Source organism: Saccopteryx bilineata, chromosome 1 (genome assembly GCF_036850765.1).
Source record: "Saccopteryx bilineata isolate mSacBil1 chromosome 1, mSacBil1_pri_phased_curated, whole genome shotgun sequence".
Classification (NCBI taxonomy): Eukaryota; Metazoa; Chordata; class Mammalia; order Chiroptera; family Emballonuridae; genus Saccopteryx; species Saccopteryx bilineata.
Genome location: NC_089490.1, coordinates 340866813 through 340884926, shown reverse-complemented (window position 1 = coordinate 340884926; position 18114 = coordinate 340866813). Strand labels below are relative to the sequence as shown.

The 18114-nt window shown below is 37.6% G+C and overlaps 1 non-coding gene across 1 annotated transcript; it reads right to left on the bottom strand.

Moving 5' to 3' along the window:
- Nucleotides 1–10100: 10100 nt before the first annotated feature.
- Nucleotides 10101–10231, bottom strand: LOC136321270 (small nucleolar RNA SNORA33). Its single transcript, XR_010728540.1, has one exon. It is a non-coding gene; the product is annotated as a small nucleolar RNA SNORA33 (small nucleolar RNA).
- Between the last annotated feature and the right edge of the window lie 7883 nt (nt 10232–18114).

Sequence of the window (18114 nt, the reverse complement as noted above, 5' to 3'; positions counted from 1 at the left end):
TTTAATAGATATCTTCAGAACCTTTCACCCTAAAGCAGCAGAATATATATTCTTTTCAAGTGCTCATGGTACATTCTCTAGAATAGACCACATGTTAGAACACAAAAGCGGTCTCAACAAATTTAAGAAGATTGAAATCATATCGAGCACTTTCTCTGATCACAATGGCATAAAACTAGAAATCAACCACAACAGAAAAATTGAAAAATACTCAAACACTTGGAAACTAAATAGCATGTTATTAAATAATGAATGGGTAAAAAATGAGATCAAAGAAGAAATTAAAAAATTCCTAGAAATGAACGATAATGAGCATACATCAACTCAAAATTTATGGGAAACAGCAAAAGCAGTCTTGAGAGGGAAGTTCATAGTATTACAGGTATATGTCAAGAAGCTAGAAAGAGCTCAAATAAACAACTTGACCCTACATCTAAAAGAACTAGAAAAAGAACAGCAAGTAAAGCCCAGAGCTAGTAGAAGGAAGAAAATAATAAAGATCAGAGCAGAAATAAATGACATAGAGGCTAAAGAAACAATACAAAGGATCAACAAAACCAGGAGCTGGTTCTTTGTAAAGGTAAACAAGATCAATGAACCTTTAACCAGACTCACCAAGAAAAAAAAGAGAGAGGGCTCAAATAAATAAAATTAGAAACGAGAGTGGAGAAATAACAACTGACACAACAGAAATACAAAATATTGTAAGAAAATACTATAAAAAACTGTACGCCAAAAAACTAGACAACCTAGATGAAATGGACAAATTCCTTGAAACATATAATCTTCCAAAAATTAATCTGGAAGAATCAGAAAACCTAAACAGACCAATTAAAACAAATGAGATTGAAACAGTTATCAAAAAACTCCCAACAAAACAAAAGTCCTGGGCCTGTTGGCTTCACAAGTGAATTCTACCAAAAATTCAAAGAAGAACTAACTCTTATCCTTCTCAAGCTATTTCAAAAAATTCAAGAGGAAGGAAGACTTCCGAGCTCCTTTTATGTGGCGAGTGTAATTTTGATTCCAAAACCAGGCAAAGACAATACAAAGAAAAAAATTATAGGCCAATATCCCTGATGAATTTAGATGCTAAAATCCTCAACAAATTATTAGCAAACCAGATCCAGCAATATATGAAAAAAATCATACACCAGGATCAAGTGGGATTTATTCTGGGGAGGCAAGGCTGGTACAATATTTGCAAATCAATCAATGTGTTTCATCACATAAACAAAAGGCAGGAGAAAAACCACATGATAATTTCAATAGATGCAGAAAAAGCATTTGATAAAATCCAGCACCCATTCATGATCAAAACTCTCAGCAAAGTGGGAATATAGGAAACATACCTCAACATGATAAAGGCCATCTCTGACAAAGGCACAACCAACATCATACTCAATGGGCAAAAATTAAAAGCAATCCCCTGAAGATCAGGAACAAGGCAGGGGTGCCCCCTTTCACCACTCTTATTCAATATATTAATAGTTCTGGAAGTCCTACCCACAGCAATCAGACAAGAAAAAGAAATAAAAGGCATCCAATTGGAAAAGAAGAAGTAAAACTATCATTATTTGCAGATGACATGATATTGTATATAGAAAACCCTAAAGTCTCAGTCAAAAAACTGCTAGACCTGATAAATGAATTTGGCAAGGTGGCAGGATATAAAATTAATACTCAGAAATCAGAGGCATTTTTATACACTAACAATGAACTGTCAGAAAGAGAATCAATCCCCTTTACCATTGCAACCAAAAAAATAAAGTATCTAGGAATAAATTTAACCAGAGATTAAAGATTTGCACTCGGAAAATTATAAAACATTGATAAAAGAAATCAGGGAAGATACAAACAAGTGGAAGCATATACTGTGCTCATGGTTAGGAAGAATAAACATCATTAAAATGTCTATATTACCCAAAGCAATTTATAAATTCAATGCAATACCAATTAAAATACCAATGACTTACTTCAAAGATATAGAACACATATTTCAAAAATTTATATGGAAACAAAAGAGAACACGAATAGCCTCAGCAATCCTGAAAAGAAAGGATAAAGTGGGAGGTATCACACTTCCGGATATTAAGAAATACTATAAGGCCATTGTACTCAAAACAGCCTAGTACTGGCATAAGAACAGGCATATAGATTAATGGAACAGAACTGATAACCCAGAAATAAACCCACACCTTTATGGACAACTGATATTTGACAAAGGAGGTAAAAGCATGCAATTGAGTAAAGACAGCCTCTGTAATAAATGGTGTTGGGAAAATTGGACAGCTACCTGCAAAAAAATGAAACTAGACCACCAACTTACACCATTCACAAAAATCAACTCAAAATGGATAAAAGACTTAAATGTAAGTCGTGAAACCATAAGCATCTTAGAAGAAAACATAGGCAGTATGCTCTCTGACATTTCTTGCAGCAATATATTTGCCAATTTGTCTCCACAGGCAAGTGAAATAAAAGACAGGATAAACAAATGGGACTATATCAAACTAAAAAGCTTCTGCACAGCTAAAGACAATAAGAACAGAATAAAAAGACAAACTACACAATGGAAGAATATATTTGACTATGCATCTGATAAGGGGTTAATAACCAAAATTTATAAAGAACTTGTAAAACTTAATACCAGAAAGACAAACAATCCAATCCAAAAATGGGCAAAAGAAATGAATAGACACTTCTCCAAGGAGGACATGCAGATGGCCAATAGGCATATGAAAAAATGCTCAACATCACTAATCATTAGAGAAATGCAAATTAAAACCACAATGAGATATCACCTCACAGCAGTCAGAATGGCGCTCATCAACAAAACAACACAGAATAAGTGCTGATGAGGATGTGGAGAAAAGGGAACCCTCCTGCACCACTGGTGCAGCCACTGTGGAAAACAGTATGGAGATTCCTCAAAAAATTAAAAATCGAACTGTCTTTTGACCCAGCTATCCCACTGTTAGAAATATATCCCAAGAACACCATAGCACTGTATGAAAAGAAGAAATGCATTCCCATGTTTATGGCAGCATTGTTCACAATAGCGAAGATCTGGAAACAGCCCAAGTATCTGTCAGAGGACGAGTGGATTAAAAAGCCTTGGTACATGTATACTATGGAATACTACTCAGCCATAAGAAATGATGACATCGGATCATTTACAACAACATGGATGAACCTTGATAACATTATACTGAGCGAAATAAGTAAATCAGAAAAAAACTAAGAACTATATGATTCCATACATAAGTGAGACATAAAAATGAGACTCAGAGACATGAACAAGAGTGTGGGGGTTACGGGTTGTGGAGGAGGGGGGGGATGGGGGAAGGGAGGGGCACAAAGAAAACCAGTTAGAAGGTGACGGAAGACAATTGGACTTTGGGTGATGGGAATGCAGCAAAAGCAAATGTCAAAATAACCTAGAGCTGTTTTCTCTGAACATATGTACCCTGATTTATCAATGTCACCCCATTAAAATTAATTAAAAAAAATTGAGTTTGTAAGCAAACTGGATGTTTAAGCATGCTGAAAGAGTCAACAAAAAGTCCTTTCATATGTATATCTGAAATTAGATATACACTTTAATATTTACTATTATATAATATATGTGATATATAATGACTTATATAACTATATAAATAATTTTACAATTAATACCATCGCTAGTTCTAACTCTAATATCTATCTATGACATCTGTATCTATCTCAAATAGGAATACATAATGGCCAACTCTTCCACCATGGAATTATAAACAATCTGGTAAAAGACATCCTTTTTATCTATTTGTAAAGCATAAGATTCATCTAATCAAAATAGATAGAAACTCCCAGTCAGCAGAAAGAACCCAAATATTTTTTTTTTATTTTTTTTTTGATAAAGGCAGGTAGAGAGAGAGAGACAGGAACACTGAGCTATTCTTTTATGTGCCCTGACTGGGGAATCAAACCAGCAACCTAAGTGCTCCCGGAACAACACTCCAACCTACTGAGCTATCTGGCTAGGGCTTAATTTTTATTGATCTTTAGAGAGACAAAAAGAAGAAAGGAGAGAGAGAGGAGGGGGAAGAAAAACATTGATTTGTTGTTCCACTCAGTCGTGCACTCCTTAGTTGGTTCCCATGTGTGCCCTGACCAGGGATCGAACCCCTAACTTTTCTTTTCAGGATGACAGTCTTAACTGAATGAACCAACAGGCCCGGGCTCCAAAGAAGTTTTGAGGTCAAACAGGATTGAAATCACAAAGCTCTCCATACACAAAAAAATTACTAATTTTTGATAGGGTCATTATTCATGCGTGAGTATATGAACAACAACAACAAAAAATAAAATTTAATAGAAGAAAGGTACCTATTTAGTAGTTAGAAGAAAGGTACCTAAGATTTTACACATTTTTTTCACTTGTATTCAAATGCTATTTTCATGCAATGTTGTTTATATTGGGCTGGGAAAGTGCTGCTGTGCAATTTAAGTCTAGAGAGAATGTTGAGAAGGAAGACGTCAAAAGTAGGACTGTCACACAAGACGATGGCTGCAAAGTATGTATTAGTTCTGGGAACAAGAGGTTGTTCTAGATTTCTACAGTGATGTCATTCCAGTGGAGACAGATGGCAATTTTCAATATTTTGAGGGTTGATAGGGAGACTGTAGACAACTTCAGATTCCTCTTGGTTATGAGACATAAAAGAAAGAGATGCAATTTGAAGACTACTAAAGGAAGATGTGGAAAAGGTGAGGAAAAAGTGAAGGAATGATGACAATCCCACACAGATTCTGAATCTGAAACTGAGTCCAGGTAGTCAAGGCTTTGAAAGTTATTGTTATGCTTTTTCAGCTAGTATTAGGTCATTAAAAATCTTAACATAAAGTCAGCTTCAGACATACAAAGACAGTATCTTTAAATTGGGCATTCCAATGTCAACAGCAGTGGCGTAGTGGGTAAAGGTGTCCCCCTTGGAGCTAGACTGCCTGTGACTAATTCACAGCTATTCCACATACTAGCTGTAGAACCCAGGCTATGTTATTTAACCGTCTTTGTGCCTTTTCTCATCTTTAAAATGGGGATATAGTTGGGATAATCAAATGTATTAATAAATATTCAGTGCTTAAAATAGTGCCTGGCATAGAACTGCTAAGCCAGCCTACCAGCAGAGCACTCTTTCAGCTTTTTGTGCCTTCTAGATTCTAGGTCCCTTCTTAGCTTATCTCATGCAGTTCTTTGAATAGAAATGTGCACACCCAGGCCCTGGTTGGTTGGCTTAGCAGAAGAGCATTGGGCCGGCGTGTGGAAGTCCCAGGTTCGATTCCCAGCCAGGGCACACAGGAGAAGCACCCATATGCTTCTCCACCCTTCCCCCTCACCTCTCTCTCTGTCTCTTCCCCTCCTACAGCCAAGGCTCCATTGGAGCAAAGTTGGCCCAGGCACTGAGGACAGCTCCATAGCCTCTACCTCAGGTGCTAGAAAAGCTCTGGTTGCAATGGAGCAACAGCCCAGGTGGGCAGAGCATTGCCCCCTGGTGGGCATGCCAGGTGGATCCTGATCAGGTATATGCAGGAGTCTGTCTCTCTGCCTCCCCACTTCTCACTTCAGAAAAAAAAAAAAAGAAAGAAATCTGGACAATCCTGAATTAGTTACCACTAAACCCTTAATGTATATACAAGGTATACAAGATCAAAGGGATTACAAAATATTTTAGAAAATACTGTCATGTTTAATATCATAAGCAACCCTAATATTGGTAGTACTATTGATCTGAGTGCACCTATTACCTGTTTAGTGAGTAAGCAATATTGTGGTATTCCAATCCAGGTCTTCCTCCTTTAGAACACAGAGGTGGTGTCTGGAAGCCTGACTGCCTGACCAGTTAGTGCATTCTTGCCATTCCTGGCCTGAAAGGGCTGCAGTCTCGATTTACAGAGTCCAGTTCAAAGTGGCAATTTTCTACTCTTATACATTTATCTCTGAGAGAATGTAATCCCCTCAAAGGTTCAGTTTGCAGCAATCATCTTTTCTCACAGAACCTGGGACTACATATATTCTCAATACATGCTTATGAACCTGAGTTCAGTGGGCTGCCACCTATGTGCAGGGCATTGCCAGGTAATAGCATTAGAGACTCATGGGCAGCCGTCTAGTCCTGTGATAGTGAGCATTGCAATAACACCAAGGATGTCGCGCTTTTTTTTTTTTGTATGGTTGCATTTTTTAAAAGAAGAAAAATAATATCTTGGTGGAGATTACAAAAAACAGATCCTTTTCCCCCTTCAATTCAAAGTCTTACTCCATATTGAGCAAATGCTTATTTAGGCAGTTGTTAGGGGGTGGTGTATGGGGGAGGTAGCAATGAGTACAGTAGAACTCATTTAGACAAACATCTGTAAAAGGGGCTGATCTGCTAAGCCAACAGATGTTTCATGAGCTGAACCAAATCAGAGTGATGACTGAGTCATAATGAAGCTCTAGACACAAGAATAAACTTGTTAAGAGAATACTGTATCCTGTTAAGGGAACTGTGTCTGCTGACAATCTAAAGGAGATTCTGCCAGTTTCCAGAACACAAGGCTTGCTCGACTGGTCCTGAGATGGATTCACCAGCATTAAGAGTACAGAGTTATATATTAGGAGGCGATGCTGGGCTGTCAAGAGAATATCTTAGTAGGTGAAGTTTGTCGGACCACAGAGTAATAGCTGAGCATCTACCAGGCTCTGTGTAAGGTGCATCATGAGCATTGCCATCTCAAATCTATACAATACTTGCATGTTTAGGCATTATTATTTTGCAGATGAGAACACTGAGGTTCAGAGAGGTTAAACTGCTCTGGGTTCTACAGTCAGTGAACAGGGAACCAGTTCTTTGTGGCTATTAAGTAAAATGTTTGCACTATAATTACCTTCATCTCGCTCAAGTAAAAAGGTATTTGCTGAGCACATAAGCATATGGTCAGGTAGGAAGAGGAGGGAATGTGATGGGGATCCTGCATCTCCCAAGAGTCAATTTATACCCCACCCCTTCACCAGGTAAGGCTTCAACCCTGGAGGGAAGCAGCAACACTTAACTGTCAGAAATGGCATACAACTGTCAGCACACTAGACAAGTCCTGTCCATCATGAAACATCAGTCACAGCTCTATTGGGTTCTCACCAGTGTAAGCATAGCTATTTTCTTTCTTTTTTATTTTTTTACAGGGACAGAAAGAGAGTCAGATAAAGGGATAGATAGGGACAGACAGATAGGAACGGAGAGAGATGAGAAGCATCAATCATCAGTTTTTCCTTGCGACACCCTAGATGTTCATTGATTGCTTTCTCATATGTGCCATGATCGCGGGCCTTCAGCAGACTGAGTTACCCCCCCCCCTCACTCGAACCAGTGACCTTGGGTCCAAGCTGGTGAGCTTTGCTCAAACCAGATGAGCCCATGCTCAAGCTGGTGACCTCGGGGTCTCGAACCTGGGTCCTTCCGCATCCCAGTCCGACACTCTATCCACTGCACCACCACCTGGTCAGGCAGCATAGCCATTTTCTTCTTGTGGTCATAAATAAAAACAATGAGAAATCTGATCCAGTTTTGTGAACAGACCTACTTTTTCTAACTAAGGAATTCTGTGGCTCTGCACTATTCACATGTAAATGCCCATGTGTCAGGCTCATTTATGGAGCTGTTACCATGGGCTGGGCAGGGACTTTCTAAGCATCTATATGGATTATGTCATTTAACTCTCACAACAATTCTATGAGGTAACTACTATTATAATTCCTATATTATAGATGATGAAAGAGATGGTCTGTTGAGTAAAAAATATTTTTTTCTCTTAAGGAACTTACAGTACAAAATGAGAAAAATTCTGTAGTCAACGTATTACATCGGTGAGAGCAGCCTACTGGAGGCAGGGTTGGCCTTTTCTCTATATTCCTTAGAATAGTTCTACCAAGGCACAGGCTAACTCAGGCTGCCAGACACACCTCCTAAATGCAGCCTCTGGACAACTTGTCATGACCTGGTGTTCTGTTCTGGTGACTGTTTCCTGCCATATTCCCAAATTCTTAGAGCTGGGCCTTTGTCCTCTTATTCTCTCATTTAATTCCTTCTGAACAATGAAGAAACTGAATCTCAGATCAGTTAATTAACTTTCTTAAGGTTGCTCATGATCTGAACAGATGACTGATTGTAAATTCTATTCCCTGTCTATCATGTAGCAGTGTATCGGGTAAGGCTGCGAGCTGGGTTTGGATTAGGTTGTGGATAATGTTGAGTGCCAGGTAAAGTGACCCATATCCTGTACACAAGAGATCCCCCTTTGGTTCAAAGACAGGAAAATGGTCAGGTCTTCATCCAAGTAAAGCGATTTTGGCTGCAATGTAGAAAGTGGGCTGGAGGCATAGCCATCAGAAGTCACATGGCTTAAATAGCTGCCTTGGCAAGTGTGGATGAAGATCGCAGCTGGGGAAGCAGCCAGAAAAAGCCAAAGGGTAGAAGACATTAAATAAACGTACATTAGATGCAATGAGATTAGTAAATTGAGGCACAATGCCACTACAGTGAGAATAAGAAATGAGTGTAAATCGCTGAATGCAGTGCCGGTCCCCTTGGAAAATTCTGTTCTGAATCTTACTGTCACTGCTGCTGTTAAAATGTGGCATGCACTCCTCTAGTGATGAGCTTTTTCTGACTTTCTTCCCTTAGCCAGGCATGCCTTTCTCTTTTTTCAATCTTTTCTAGATCATCTCTTGAAATCACTTAATCAGAGTTCTCAAAGCTGAAAGGAAACCAACCTCCTTTCTCCAAAGTCTGTTTTATTGACAAAGACACTGAGCTTCAGGACCATGGCAGAGATGGGGTTCCCATGTGTTATACCATATGGATACCTCCTCTTGAGGACTCTGAACAGTTTCCTGGGTTCCCACCCACCTCTCTGGATCAAATGAAAAGATTCTCACCCTTGGCGGCTTGTTTCCGAACTCAGCACTTTGCTATGTTAATATTGGCCATGAGTCTGTCTCCTTACTTGGATGTGACCTCTCTAGGGAAAAGCCCAGCCAAAAAAAAAATGTGATTCTACAAGCCCCTGCATTTATTTTTCATATCACACTTCTCATATTGTTTATCTATCTTTCCTGCTACACAGTGAAATTTTAGAGCACAAGAGGAAATAGCTATCTTTTCATTATCTATCACTAATTCTTAATTAACAGAGTGCCTGGCCCATGCTGGCTCTTAAAATATATTTGATGGATTAATGTATTAATATTTGTATTCTCTGTGAGAATGCAGTGCCTGCCACACAGTAGGCGCTCAATATATATAAATATTTCCTTCATGTATATATACCATTATTTATGTACTTTTTAAAATTTAGGCTTCAACACAAAAGGTTTGAACACAGCCCAAAGTCTCTAAATCCTAAATGGATGACACATTTCTCTGAGGGAAAAAGCAATGAAGTTATTTAAAAATGGCCTCAAGTCTCACAGTGAATGTTCAAGCGTGATTTATTTACCGTCTGAAATCTTTTTTCTCTGAGAAATATGTGATGCGACACAAGTCACATTAGCTCACTTAAATGCATGACAGAAATGACTTTGCAATTTGAAATAATAATTTAGTTTGATTTATGATTTACCAAGGCTCAGATATACCTAGTTATTTTATTGTGTATATTTATATAACTTATACATGTATACATGCAAAGAAAAAAAGTTATACAAGAATCCTGCAGAAATATCAGTAATATTGTGGGTTATTATTATTTCTATTGTCACCGTTTTATCACTTTCTACCTTACTCCCACTCCTTTGGATAGGGTGGGATGTTTTAAGGTTCAGTAATTCTTTTGAGATAATGTATATTTTTCAAAGTTTATTTTTCAGAAAAATGAAAAGGAAAAAGCATACACGGAGTATGAGACTCAGAAGAGTTTCTCCCATTTCTTTAGTCTGTTAACACACGTGCACGTGCAAATAATAACCTATGACACCAGCTAGGGCCAGCTCTATAATTTTCAGTGCCCAGTACAAAGTGAAAATGAAGAACACATTGTTAGAATACAGCCCTTTATTTTTATTTATTTATTTATTTTTTATGCCTTATAGCCATTTTCAGGGACCTTAATGACTTTAAATGTCTTTAAGGCTCGTAACATGGCTTTACTATTGCCAGTTTTCTCCAAATTTCTGCAGAAACACATTCAGGTAAGCAGATTCATTGGCTGGCTCAGTCCTTCTAAGTGTGGGCCCTATGTGACACAGGCACAGGTTGTAATGCCTATGGAGCCAATCCTGCAGCCAGTAGTGAGAATTAACAGGTTATGTAACATGCCTCACACAGTGTCTGACTCAGAATAGGGACTTAACAAATCGGGTTTCTCCATGTCAGTTTTCAAGTTGCTCTCACAGAGCCCATCAAGTCTAATGCATTTGGTTGTTTCTGTCAGAAATGAGTTCACTACACTATGGGGTTGCATGGTTGCATGTTTCAAATGCAACCCACTTAACTTCCCCATTAGGGAAGAAAGGGAAAAAAGCAAACACCAAAGCATGCAACCTTTGTAGGACCAGGATATGTCCCAAATGCCAGGTTATTCCCATTGAAAAGCTCACACTTGAAAACCATGTGCTACCTGGAATTCCAGATGGCCAAGTTAAGGCATCAAACCATCAAACAGAAGGTTCTGGTTCTCAACTATGATAATCTTAGGCAGCCCGTCAGGGAGTGGGTGCAGAATAGCATGTTTCCTAATGAAGGTGGAAAAAGAAACCCAGAAAGAATTTGTCCCAGATGGCCACAGCAACGGGTTCCACTGGCTTTTGGAGCAACTCCCCTCACCTCCAAATTTGGCTCTGGCGTTAAGGGAGATACTTGGCTTGAGTAAGACTGTAATCACAGAGTTTTACAAGACCTCCTCCTTGTGGAATGTCTATGACATCTGGAATTAGAGAGGTATTCTCTTCTAATCACTGTTCAGTCTTCCACAGGGATAAGTGAGTGCCTGGGTATCTTCCAGCTGCCCAAACTGTTTTAGTTAAATAATGTAATCTATTTATACACAAATGCGGAATAAATGTCACCGAAGTTCCTTAGTGTGCAGTTATAATGAGTTATCCCTTTGTCGAGGTGATTAGGAGTGTTTAGTTTGTTTCAAATGCATATCAAGCCTCATGATTGCCAATGAGCCAGGGATGACCTAAATTAGCCTCCCACAGCTGCTGACCTCTGCAGCTGCAGCACAACCGTTCCTTTGGGGAATGGGAGTCTCCTGTGAAGGTAAGTTTGGAGCTGATTTGCTTCATTCCCCTTAAAATGTAATGTGCCTACCCATCCTCCACAGACCCATGTCTCCTCAGAGCGGGTCAGGAAATGCAATCAGAATTATAAGATAAACAGGACCTTAGCACTCATTTAATTTCAATAGGATTTTAGAAATGGGGACTCTAAGATCCTGAGAAGTTAAGTGCTTTGCCCAAGACCACAAAATGATTCAGTGTCAGACTTTCAACTAACACCCTAGATTCTGACAAGCGGATCCTGGCTTTTTCTCACACACACCCTTAGCTTTCTTTCATTCTCTTAAAATGACAAACTACCTGGTGAGGTAGGCAACGTGCTGTGAAGGGAAACTTCAGCTATAAAAACAGGGTGACCAGGTGCCAGCCATTGCCAGACAAACAGTTCTCAGTCTGACCATGAGCAAATTACTTCACAAGGAGGAGCCTCAGCTTCCCTACCAGAAAGATGAGAATTTGATCTGCTCTTTAAGGACCGTCTATTCTATCACAGACAATTTTACTAGCCTTTACTTTTCTGACTATGTGACTCTTTTAGCTCATGTCTTCATTTCCTGTTCTCAACTACATCTTTGTTAGGATCCCTTCTGGTTTGCTATATTGACAAATTAAAAAAACAACAACACATAGCAACAACACACAAAAAAGTGAAAGCTAAATGAAAAATGATTTCACATATTGTCTTCTCTGGAAAGATGAAACATTCAAGAAGAGACACAGCAGAAACTGTCAAGTCAATTAGATGAGATTGCACCTTTTGTCAATGAATATCCTTCTTCCTGTCTTGGTCAAATAGCTGTGGAAGAAGTAGTTCTATCACCTTGTGCAAAACTGATGTCTCTGCAGCTACTCCTGGCTTTCAAGAGAAAAAGTAATCATTGTCTGCTATTTGAATGTCTTTATAAATATAATTTACAGCTTTGATACTGATCAGTCCTGCATAGTCTTAAAAGATCAATAGTGCCATGTTCATTATTCCTGAACTGAATAGCTCTCATACTTTGGCCAGAAGATGGTAACTGTTTTTAATGATATATATATTTGCCAGTTGGCATCAAAAGTGAATTCTATGTCACTGGTAATTCCCTTAGTTATCTAGAGGCTTTTCATTTCAACATTCAACCATGAAAGTCAGAGGGTTGCTCTCTATAAAGATGACTATAGCTGCGTTCTTGGACTCTTAGGATAAAAAGTATAACTCTCCATCAGCTGCTGTATAGTAGTTGCTTTTACTCGAGCCCTAAGGTGACAGGGTGCTTATGTGTTTTTCCCATCATGTCATTTTTAGAAGCAAATGGGTGGACTTGGGTTCTAATTCCACAAGTGTTATGTGCTTACTGGTTTTTAGTTTGGGGAAGTTATTCAATATGGAAGATTGTTACTTCAGTGGCCCCTAATATACCATGTCTTTCACAATTTACACTCTTGTGTAGTATCTTTAAACCTGAAAGATCTTAAACATAAGCTAATTTACCCAATGATTGCTTTAACTATGGTTTTCTTTAGCCAAGAGAATGGGGAGGAACTGATATTCTGCCAGTTGAAACACACCTTTTTTAGTTTTTTATTTATTTTAATTTATTGTGCTTACATAGATTCAAGCATCCCACCAAATATATCTCCCTCTTCCCCACCCCATATTCCCCTTGAAACCCCCTTTGAACCCTCCCCCCAAAACCGTCTCCCCTTCCCTTCAAGATTTGCTGTCCTGTTCTCTATAACGCTGTGTTATGTATATATAATTTCACTAATCTCTTTCACTTCTCTGATCTCATCCTTTCCTCCCCTTTCCCTTTGGCCACTTTTCCTCTGTTTCCTTTGATCCGGCCTCTACCTCTATTTCATTCCTCAGTTCACATTGTTCATTAAATTCCTCATATGATTGAGGTCATATGACATTTTTTTTTTCTCTGCCTGGCTTATTTCACTTAGCATAATAGTCTCCAGGTCATCCATGTTGTTGCAAAAGGTAAGATTTCCTTCTTTTTTCATGGCTGCATAGTATTCCATTGTGTATATGTAGCATAGCTTTTTAATCCACTCATCCACTGATGGACACTTGGGCTGTTTCAAGATCTTAGCTATTGCAAACAATGCTGCAATAAACATGGGAGTGCATTTCTTCTTTTGAATAAGTGATTTGGTATGCTTAGGATATATTTCTATACGTGGGATAGCTGGGTCAAAAGGCAGTTCCACTTTTCATTTTTTGAGGAATCTCCATACTGTTTTCCACAGTGGCTGCACCAGTCTGCATTCCCACCAGCAGTGCAGGAGGGTTCCCTTTTCTCCGAATCCTCGCCAGCACTTATTCTGTGTTGTTTTGTTAATGAACGCCATTCTGACAGATGTGAGTGGTATCTCATTGTGGTTTTAACTTGCATTTCTCTAATGATTAGTGATGTTGAGTATATTTTCATATGCCTATTGGCCATTTGTATATCCTCTTTGGAGAAGTGTCTATTCAGTTCTTTTGCCCATTTTTTGATTGGGCTGTTTACTTTCCTGGTGTTGAGTTTTACAAATTCTTTATACATTTTGGTTATTAACCCCTTGTCAGACTTATTGTTGAATATGTTCTCCCATAGTGTGGTTTGTCTTTTTATTCTGTTCATATTGTCTTTAGCTGTGCAAAATCTTTTTAGTTTGATATAGTCCCATTTGTTTATCCTGCCCTTTATTTCACTTGCCCATGGAGATAAATCAACAAATATATTGCTGCAAGAGATGTTGGAGAGCTTACTGCCTATGTTTTCTTCCAAGATGATTATACTTTCATGACTTACATTTAAATCTTTTATCCATTCTGAGTTTATTTTTGTGAATGGTATAAGTTGGTGGTCTAGTTTCATTTTCTTGCAGGTAGCTATGCAATTTTCCCAAAATCATTTGTTAAAGAGAGTGTCTTTATTCCATTTTATGCTTTTATCTCCTTTGTCAAATGTCAATTGTCCATATAGGTTTGGGTTTATTTCTGGGTTCTCTGTTCTGTTCCACTGATCTATATGCCTGTTCTTATGCCAGTACCAGGCTGTTTTGAGTACAATGGCCTTGTAGTATAACTTGATATCAGGAAGCGTGATACCACCCACTTTATTCTTCTTTTTTAAGATTGCTGAACCTATTGGTGTTCTTTTTTGGTTCCATATAAGTTTTTGGGATATTTGTTCTATATCTTTGAAGTATGCCATTGGTATTTTAATAGAATTTGCATTGAATTTATAGATTGCTTTGGGTAATATAGACATTTTTATGATGTTTATTCTTCCTATCCATGAACTCGATATATGTCTTCCACTTGTTTGTATCTTCCTTGATTTCTTTTATCAATGTTTTATAATTTTCTAAGTACGAGTCTTTAACCTCCTTGGTTAAATTTACTCCGAGTTACTTTTTTTATTATTTTGCAATAATGAAGGGGATGTTTTCTTAATTTCTCTTTCAGACAGTTCATTGTTGATATACAAAAATTCCACTGATTTTTGAATATTAATTTTATATTCTGCCCCCTTGCTGAATTCATTTATCAGGTCCAGTAGTTTTTTGACTGAGACTTTAGTGATTTTATGTACAGTATCATATCATCAGCAAATAATGATAGTTTTACTTTTTCTTTTCCAATTTGGATCCTTTTATTTCTTTTTGCTGTGGCTAGGACTTCCAGAACTATGTTCAATAAGAATGGTGAAAGGGGGCACCCCTGCTTTGTTCATGATCTTAAGGGTATTGCTTTTAATTTTGCCCAGTGAGTATGATGTTGGCCATGAGTTTGTCATATTGAAGGATGTTGAGGGATGTTCCCAGCATTCCCACTTTGCTGAGAGTTTTGATCATAAATGGGTGCTGGATTTTATCAAATGCTTTTTCTGCATCTATTCATATCATCATGTGATTTTTATACTTCCTTTTGTTTACATCACAATGATTGTATTGCAAATATTGTATTAGCCTTGCCTCCCCAGAATAAATCCCACTTGATTGTGATATATGTTTTTTTTTTTTCATGCATTGCTGGATCTGGTTTGCTAATATTTTGTTGAGAATTTTAGCATCTAAGTTCATCAGGGATATTGGCCTATAGTTTTCTTTCTTTGTGGTGTCTTTGCCTGGTTTTGGTATGAGGATTATGCTCGCCTCATAAAAGGAGCTTGGAAGTCTTCCCTCCTCTTAAATTTTCTGAAATAGGCTGAGAAGGATAGGATTTAGTTCTTCTTTGAATATTTGGTAAAATTCATTTGTGAAGCGATCTGGGACAGAACTTTTGTTTTGTTGGGAGTTTTTTGATAATTGTTTCAATCTCATTTGATGTAATAAGGTCTTCTAATTCTTCCAGATTAATTTTTTGGTTTTTGGGGTTTTTTTTTTTTGTTTGTTTGTTTTTTGTGGCAGAGACAGAGAGAGTCAGAGAGAGGGACAGATAGGGACAGACAGACAGGAAAGGAGAGAGATGAGAAACATCAATTCTTCGCTGCGGTTCCTTAGTTGTTCACTGATTGATTTCTCATATGTGCCTTGATCAGGGGGCCACAGCAGTGACCCCTTGCTCTCCTCAATGACCTTGGGCTCAAGCTGGTGAGCCTTGCTTAAACCAGATGAACTCGTTCTCAAGCTGGAGACCTCAGGGTCTCAAACTCAGGTTCTCAGCATCCCAGTCCGATGCTCTATCCACTGCGCCACCGCCTGGTCAGGCCAGATTGATTTTTGAAAGATATATGTTTCGAGGAATTTGTCCATTTCACCTAGGTTGTCTAATTTTTTAGCATATAGTTCTTCATAGTATTTTCTTACAATCCTTTGTATTTCTGCTGTGTCAGTTGTTACTTCTCTCTCATTTCTAATTTTATTTATTTGAGTCCTCCTTCTTTTTTGGTGAGTCTGGTTAAAGGTTCATCAATCTTATTTACTTTTTCAAAGAACCAGCTCTTGGTTTCATTGATCTTCTGTATTGTTTTTTAGCCTCTATATTATTTATTTCCACTCTGATTTTTATTATTCCCTTCCTTCTACTTCCTCTGGGCTTTGTTTATTGTTCTTTTTCTAGTTCTTTCAGATGTTGGGTTAGGTTGTTTATTTGGGCTTTTTCTTGCTTCTTAATGTATGCCTGTAATGCTATGAACTTCCCTCTCAGGACTGCTTTTGCTGTGTTTCATAAATTTTGAGTTGCTGTATGTTCATTTTCATTTGTTTCAAAGAAAATTTTGATTTCTTCTTTAATCTCACTGTTAACCCATTCATTATTTAATAATATGCTGTTTAGTCTCCAAGTGTTTGACTGTTTTGCAGTATTTCTATTTAGTTGATTTCTAGTTTCATGTCATTGTGGTCAGAGAAGATACTTGATATGATTTCAATCTTCTTAAATTTATTGAGACTTGTTTTGTATCCTAGCATGTGGACTATCCTAGAGAATTTACCATGAGCTCTTGAAAAGGATGTACATTTTGCGGCTTTAGGGTGAAAGGTTCTGAATATATCTATTATATCCAGTTGATCTAGTGTGTCCTTTAAGGCTGCTGTCTCTGTTAATTTTCTTTCTTGTGGATCTGTCCATTGATGTTAGTGGGGTATTAAAATCCCCTACTAGTATAATATTGCTGTTAACCTCGCCCTTTATGTCCATCAAAATTGCTTTAAAAATTTAGGTGCTCCTATACTAGGTGCATTATAGATATTTATAATGGTTATATCTTTCTGTTGGATTGCTCCCTTTATCATTATGTAGTGACCCTCTTTATCCCTTACTATAGCCTTTGTTTTCATGTCTATTTTGTCAGATATAAGTATTACTACCCCAGTTTTTTTTTTATTATTTTCATTTGCATGAAATATTTATTTCCATTCCTTCACTTTGTCTGTGTGTCTCTTTTGTTTTGAGGTGTGTCTCTCATAGATAGCATATGTATAGGACCTGTTTTCTTATCCACACAGCTACCCTATGTCTTTTGACTGGAGCATTTAATCCACTTACATTTAAGGTTATTATTGATATGTAGTTCTTTATTGCCATTTTATTCTTTAAATCTACATTCTTCTTTTTCTAAATTTTTTTCTCTTTTGTTCTGTTTACAACAGGCCCCTTAACATTTCTTGTAGCATTGGTTCAGTTGTAATGATTTCTTTGACTTTTTTGTTGTCTGAGAAGTTTTTTTATTTCTCCTTCAATTTTAAATGATAGCCTTGATGAATAAAGAAGTCTTGGTTGTAGGCTCTTGTTTTGCATTACTTTGAATATTTCTTGCCATTGCCTTTTGGCCTCTTCTGTTTGTGTTGAGAAGTCGAATGTCATTCTTATGGGGGCTCCTCTGTAGGTAATTGACTGCTTTTCTCTTGCAGCTTTTAGTATTCTTTTTTTATCCCTTAGCTTTGGTATTTTAATTATGATGTGTCTTGGTGTAGGCCTCTTTGGGTTATTCTTTAATGACTCTCTGTGCTTCTTGAACTTGTGTGACATTTTCTTTCATCAATTTAGGGAAGTTTTCAGCTATGATTTCTTAATTAGGTTCTCTATTCCTTGTTCTTTCTCTTCTCCTTCAGGAACCCCTATGATGCAGATGTTGTTTCTCTTCATTTTGTCACAGAGCTCTCTTAGAGTTTCCTCAGACTTTTTAATCCTCTTTTCTTTTTGCTGCTCTGTTTCTGTTTTTTCATTTATCTTGTCCTCTAAATTGCTGATTCTATCCTCTGTTTCATTCAGCCTACTTTTTATTCCTTCTAGTGTAGTCTTCATTTTTGATATTGTATTTGTCATTTTTGACTGGTTCTTTTTTATGATTTCAATGTCCTTTTTGATATCTTGCTTGCTATCTTTTTATTTG